This window comes from Dermacentor silvarum, chromosome 3 (genome assembly GCF_013339745.2).
Source record: "Dermacentor silvarum isolate Dsil-2018 chromosome 3, BIME_Dsil_1.4, whole genome shotgun sequence".
NCBI classification, from domain to species: domain Eukaryota; kingdom Metazoa; phylum Arthropoda; class Arachnida; order Ixodida; family Ixodidae; genus Dermacentor; species Dermacentor silvarum.
In genome coordinates, this window is record NC_051156.1 from 53647864 (window position 1) to 53655213 (window position 7350).

Below are 7350 nucleotides of genomic sequence, written 5' to 3' on the forward strand. Positions count from 1 at the left end.
ACATGAAAGGCATCGCTACAAAATATCGGCCTAGTTGTGCATCTAAGCACAGTAATAACGATTTGGAGCGTTGTTTTTATATAGAACTAAAGCGATGCGAATTTTAATTGACTGAAGCACAATATTTAAGCTATTTGACTAGGTGGTGAAGCGCTGGGGAAGTTGACACCAAAAGCTCCGAGCCAAAACTAAGGCCACAACGTAGCGCTAATTGTAAAGTAACAGAAGTTTCACACAAATTTTTCAAAGCACCACGGCATCCCTCCACACAACCCTACAGGAAGGCATTGATAGTAATAGAGTTTTGCCTCACCTTGTGGAATAGACAGGAAACCGGTGTAGTGAAACGCCAGCCGTACGGTCGTTGCTGTTGCATCCTTGCACGGCACATCGTTTCCGCGGGTATCGAGGAAAACGTTCGGCGTGAACTGTTGGTCGCATCGTCCCGTAGGACGCCGTGCCCGTTGGACGCAGTGTTCAGCACTTTCATCCACGATGAAACGCACCTCGCAACACCACGCTCAGAAAAAGTAAATTCGCGCCACAATAATTCAGAGAACGCATGCAGGAGCGAAACACCAAAGCATGCGAGGAGGCGTGTCGTAGCAGACGAACTTCACGAGCGCGCCTTTCCGTGCACTACAAGGGCTGCATGGTATGATTACGACATGCGCCCCTTCTTCAGAGGGCGCTGAGAAAAAGGTATAAAAAAAGCACTGTCATAATTTCTTTACACATTGCGCCTAATCAGAATTGATTGGGACATAAATGTCGTTTGAACAGTATAAAAAATTGCTTCGCCCTTGACAAAAAATTGTTTTTTTTTATCAGTGTTTGTTCCCTCCTCCACTAGTCGCGCTTCAATTGCAACTCCCATAACTCCCCTTGTTGATGTCGCTGGCAATAGGTTCTGAACCGCTTTTCGCCCGAAGCTTCGCGACCTATGTGAATAGGCCTTGGAGAGACTAGCAAGCACTTTATCTTGGCGAACGCTTCCTGGCAACGCTCATCCCAGCACCACGGGGCGTTCTTACGTAGCAACCTGAAAAATGGTTGCGCCACCGTTGCTAGGTTAGGAAGGAACTTGCCGTAGAAATTGACGACTCCCAGGAACGACTGCAGCTGCTGCCTGTCTTTAGGGGCTGGAGCCTTGAGGAGTGCGTCAACCTTCTCCGTCGTTGCCGAGATGCCTTGTGCGCCGATTCTGTGTCCGAGGTAGCGAAGGTCCTCTTGGAAAAACGAACACTTCTCTTTCTTGACACGAACGCCTCTTTCAAGAAGTCGTTTTAACACAGCCTTCAGATTGATGAAATGCTCTTCGTCATTTTTGTCAGTCACCAGAATGTAGTCTAGGTAGCAGCAAACCCCGTGTAAGCCCTTCATCATGGTGTCAATTATTCGTTGGAAAATCCCGGGAGCGGACGAAATTCTAAATGCGAGTCGATTAACAGCAAGCAATATTTTCTGCGTATTCAACGTGAGGTATTGTTTTGACGACTCAGACATGACCACTTGCTGATAGGCCCGGTTGAGATCAATCTTCGAGAAATACTTCCATCCCGACAAGGCTGCGAACAGGTCGTCCACCTTCGGTAATGGGTAGCGGTCGACATCAAGGCACGGGTTAACGGTCGTCTTGTAGTCTCCGCAAATTCATATGCTACCATCTTGCTTGATTACGGGTACCGCAGGCGTAGCGTATTCTGACGTCGTAACCGGTGATATAATTCCCAGTTGTTTCATTTTAGCCTATTCTGCGTCGAAAGGTTTTTGCAACGCGAACGGAACATTCCTGGCTTTCAGGAATCTCGGCTTCATATAAGGTTTAAGAAAAAGTTCAGCGCGCACTTCCGTTATCGTGCATAACTCGTCTTTGAAAAGGGGTTGGTACTTCGCCAGCAATGCGTTTAGCCTCGTTTTTACGCTGATAGCAGTAGGAGTGTCTGACCTTGTGATGTTGTTCAGGTTCCAGATTTTCGCCCACTTCAGCCGGACGACGTGCAGCCACTCCCGGCCCAGTAGAGCTGGTCCCTTGTGGTCTATGACGTACAGTGGAAGAATTGCAGAATGGTCGCCGTGCTGCACGTTGACCGAAGAGACTCCCTGGGGTCGTACCAGTGCTCCTGTGTAGGTACGAAGTTGAACTGTCGTAGGCTCCAGTACAGCCTAAGGAAAGAGCTGACGGAACTGCGTCTTTGACATGACGGAAACAGCCGCTCCCGTGTCTAGCTACATGTTCACCATGACGCCGTCGATGGTTATCTGTACGGTGACAGGGTCGCGCTGAGCTGCCGACACGCCGTTTAATCTGAGGGTCGAAGCTTTCCGTGACACATCCGTCAGCATCTTCACACTCTTCTTCATCTGCTTTTCCTTAGAAAAAGCCTTACCACTGCTTCGGCAGGCTCTCTGGATATGCCCTTTCTTTTTTTTTGTTGCAACTGAAACAGGTTGCGTCCAAGTGCGGGCATGCTTCACTCGTGTGTTTTGGCGAACCACAGCGAAAGCAGCTTTTGCATGTTTTCTGCGTCTTAACTTGCACCTTGTGCACATCGCCGACTGCGGCGTCGGTGCCGCGTGCCTCAGCAGCACTCTTCTTAGCCGCTTCCATTGCAAGAGCCCGCTTCACCGCTTTCTGGAACGTAAGCTTGCTATCTTCCGTGAAAAGCACTCGCTGAATGTCTTCTCGTAGCAGGCCGCACACGAAGCGGTCCCGAAGGGACTCGTCAAGGGCGCTTCCAAACTCGCACGTTTGCGACAGTTTACGAAGCTCGGCAACATACCTTGATAATGACTCGCCTCCTCGTTGACACCTCCGGTGAAACATGGCCCGTTCTCCAATGACGGACGGCTTCGGGGGACAGATGGTCGCTCAAAACTTTCTTGAGGTCTTCGAAACTCTTCGTGGAAGGCAGTTCTGGAGCTGTTAATGACTTCAACAACCCGTTGGTCTTCGGACCAATAATGCTCAAGAAGGCGTGTACCTTGTCGCCGTCGGGTACTCGGTTGACAATCAGGAACGACGTAAGCCGCTCTTCGTACGAAGCCCAATGGCTGGCGGACTCGTCAAAGGGTTCCAGCTGGCCCAGTTGCCCAGCGAAGCGCGTCATTGCTGGCTGGCCCCAGTCATGACGACAGTCACAGGCTCCGTACACTGCAAAAAGACAGTGTTCTTCACCGAGTGAATTACGGAAACACTTGCCTTCCCAACTGAAGAAGGACGTCTTCAAATTCCATCCCAGTCGGCAGTTGTTGTGTTGCGTGGTTCATGCGAAGGAGCAGACAAGTTTCCAGGGGCGAAGCGACGTTTATTGCCATATGTTCATCGGTGCGTGGCTGGTCGAGATAAGCCCGCGTGCAGGTTGCGGCGCACGCATTTTATTCGTTTTGCGCGCCTGCGCATTAACGACTGGGGCGATATGCCGGACACCACAGTAATCTATTTTAATTAAATATCATGCGAAGGTGTGCACTGCAGCACAAGACTACGTAATTTTGTTTTGCTCACTAATTTTAGCCGCCCTTGTATCAGACGTTCCAGACCACATTTTGCTGCAATGCCGCTAAAGCAGTGCAAGCATTAACGTACCGCAGAGACCACCTAGTGTCTTGAGAATGGCATCGAACTTCTTTCGTTATTTGCTTAACGCGTTGGACAGCAACCAAATGGGAATGTCTGAGACAAGCACGCAACACGCGTTGAACAGTCAAACACACTATTACAGCGCCGACACCTTAGCTGAAGGCGAAATCCCGCAGTTCATTGTGAAAAAAGGGCTGAAAAATCAGTCCGTGGAACATGAGTGCGCCATGAAAACGGAACAGCAATGGCGAGAAGCCAACGCCATACACGCACGTATACACACTAGCAGGCGACGCCAGGAGCAATCCACACTGAGCGTGGTGACGACTACTTGGCTCGATTTCGCAGGGAATAGTGTCCTGCAGACTCGTTTTTAAAAAAACTTGAGCAGAGCAGGACGGCCTACAGAGGACGCCACTCAAAGATCTCGGGGCGAATACCGCCCGCGACTTGGTCGGCGACCTGTCAAAACGGGTGATGGATGGTTGCGTATGATGGAGAGCCAATGGGAGTCGCTCGAGGCAGACTGGCGTCACGGCTCAAGAGATAAACCGACCCAATTGATTCCATTTCGTTCCACCTTTACCAAGGGTGGAACGAAATACCTTTACCTTTACCACGCGTCGTCAGGACTGCCGAAGAGCAGTCCGGGTACGAACAGCGACGGAGGGCGCAGCAACGTGAGTGTAATGGTCGACGGCGTGCCGATACCAATGGTGCGTCCGACGAGCGTGCCCGCGAGACGGCACGTAAGCGACGAGCAAGAACCGACGACACATCTCGTGAGTCGGAGAATGCCGCAGAAAGCCTTCGGCGCCAATGTGCCAACTTGGAAGAGTTCAAGGGCGCGTACGCCAGATTCCAAAGATACTTTAGCGATCGTCACTTCGCCTAGAGCTGCAGCGTGTGCGACCGACTGTGGTTCAACCTGACGAAGATCAGTGGCGTGAGGGACGACGAGAAGCGGCAACGTGCGTTGCCGGTGTTAAAGGGGTGCTTCCCCGCGATTGGGGGGGGGGGGGGGGGGGGCTTTCGTTTTTTCGGTGTGTACGTGTACAGAGGCTCTGCTGAAGGGTGCGGTTCCGGCGTTTCTCTACGACGAACGGTTACGTGTACCCACCTTTGCCGGCGCATCTTAAAAGTTTATATCTAAATAGAACCTACGGTGATTTCATATAGCTCCGCTAGTCAACGACCTTCACATAGTGGAATGGTCGGCGATTTTTTTTCTTTCTTTTATTGTTGTTGCATGCGATGTCAACCACAAATGTACGCCCTTCCCTTATTTATTCCCTCGGGCCCTTAAAGTCAAATAAATGAAATGAAATGAACTTTCTCCGGCATTTGACCGTCTTACACACTATCTCCTAATACCAAGACTCTCGGTTTCTAAACTGCACCGCTTTACTTTTCATGGTTCTGTAACTTTCTTTCCAAGGACGCAAGTCACTGGCACACGCTCCTGCTATTTCCAATAAGCCGGGCGCCGAATTAATCGTGCCAGGGGCTGTGTCGTGCTGGTAGGAAAAGACTAACAGACGAAACTTGCGTTTCGAGGGAACTTAGTGCGCATGTGCTAGTCTTGCTGCGTCGTTTCTCGCCATTAGAAGGCGCTGGCCGGTTGGCCAGTCGATGCTCGCGCGGTACTGTTAAAGAATCGGTCGACTGTACATTGAAAACCAGCACCCTAATGTTTCTGCTGATGGCTTTCTCTAATATTTGCACTTACTCTCAGCAGAGAGCATGATTAAGAATATTTTGTATTTTGATATACTGTATAGTAAGATAAGTTCCTGGTAACCACGCCGTCAAGATATAAAAGGCGAAAAAACAGTACGTAGCCATAATATAACAGCAAAACATATAATGTAACATGATTTTTTAAGTTAAGAATTCGGAATGTTTTCGTTGTCACTATGAACGCAAGGAGCAAATACTAAAAAATTTTGGGCAAATATTTTTTACTGGAGGAGTGGAACGGACTAACTGAGTCACTCCAAGTGTGGGAATGGCCCAACTCTTGCCATTCAAAACTGTGAAACTCCACTCTCTGGAATGGAATGGGAACGGAGTGTAAGGCTCCACACAGAAACTCTGATTTCTACTAGCAGGTGCTACGAACCTTGGGCTGCAAATCCACAACACTACGAACCCAAGAAACCTGCACGATACCTCGTCACGTCCAGGACAGGTATCACATTGCCACAATATCACGCAACATGGGCCCTAACCTACACTCCGGCAGGAGGAGAGCGAGGGCCCAGTACATAGAGAAAACATTCGAGTTCCATACCACGGCCCGTTTTGCGGACGCCGTCATGTACGGGACGAAGAATAAGGGCGCAGTGGCAGTGGTCTGCGACCGCCGAGGCTACGTCACCTCCGGTGCATCGACCCGCCGCTGCATGTCCACGGAATCCGAAGAGCTGGCCATCGCGTTAGCCATCCGCGAAGGCCAACACGCAAACTAACCACTCACGAACCTCACGGATTCCCCCGCAGGCCTGCCACAACTTCCTACAGGGAACAATCGCAAGACCTGTGGCACAAGTCCTAGCATAAATACCCAAGGAGGACATTGACGACATCACCACCCAAACCATCATCTGGATACCGGGTCATGCTACCATCACGGGTAACCTGTATGCCGACAGAGCAGCTCGAGAATTTGTACATAACCGAGCACTCATCACGCCGACTGCAGATGACCCTGACCCAGTTGACCCTGTATATTCAGCAATCCAGCAATCCTACCACAGAGGCAGTCGCTGGCGATATCCCCCACCCCATCGAAAACCGAAGACGGAGGATGCCGCTGCCTGGCGTAGGCTCCAGACAGGCACTTACACGAACCTACACATATTACATCGCCTGCACCCCACAGACTACAGGGACGAATGCCCGTGGTGCGGGGCCACACCAACCATATACCACATTACGTGGGAGTACACGCTACACAACATAGAACACCACGACACGAACACCACGAGGGAGAAATGGGAGGCACTGCTGTCCAGCTCGGCCCTCGACGACCAGCTCAAGCTGATCCAGAGGGCAGAGAAAATGGCAAGAGCCAGCGGAGCCCTCGACTACGGGCCCCGACCATTAGCGAAGACAAAACTCTGATTGTCTTTCTAATAAAGTTGATCTATCTATCTATCTACCAGCATTCCAGCTGTCACCTAAATTCAGTTCAACAATAACATAACAATGACTAACATTTTTTTCTTTTAATAATGTCTAAGGTTCAGCTGGTAGCCGTTAAGCGTTCAGCCCTTAAGCGCCTTCAAAGGATATGCGGCAAAACAGCATCCCGGTTGTCGTGATGCGTGCAATGAGCTCCCTGCGTCAAGGTGACATTCTGTAGGATAACTTTTTGCTGAAGTGGTGATCGCCAGGTACTGCTTTGCGACACTGATGACATGAACTTGTATAATCAAAATTCGCTCCTGCTGCATTCTTTTCTTCCAACTACACTAATACTAATAGTGCTATGAATCCCACTACGTGTTTGGTTCCTTATACGTTCTTGTACATTTCCTTAGCGCGGTCTACAGGGCGCCCTACCTAACGTTATCCAAGCTGTTAAATATGTGCTAGAATATATGGTTACAAAACCAACTGCATGTGTTGGCTCATCCTTCCTCTTCCGTTCAAGGCTACATTTTGTGTGATATTTCCATGTATATTCAGAAAATATTATTTAAACGCGTTTTAGTTTTATTTAATGCGCGGCATTTGACGGGAAGCCTGTTACTGCGTTGTAA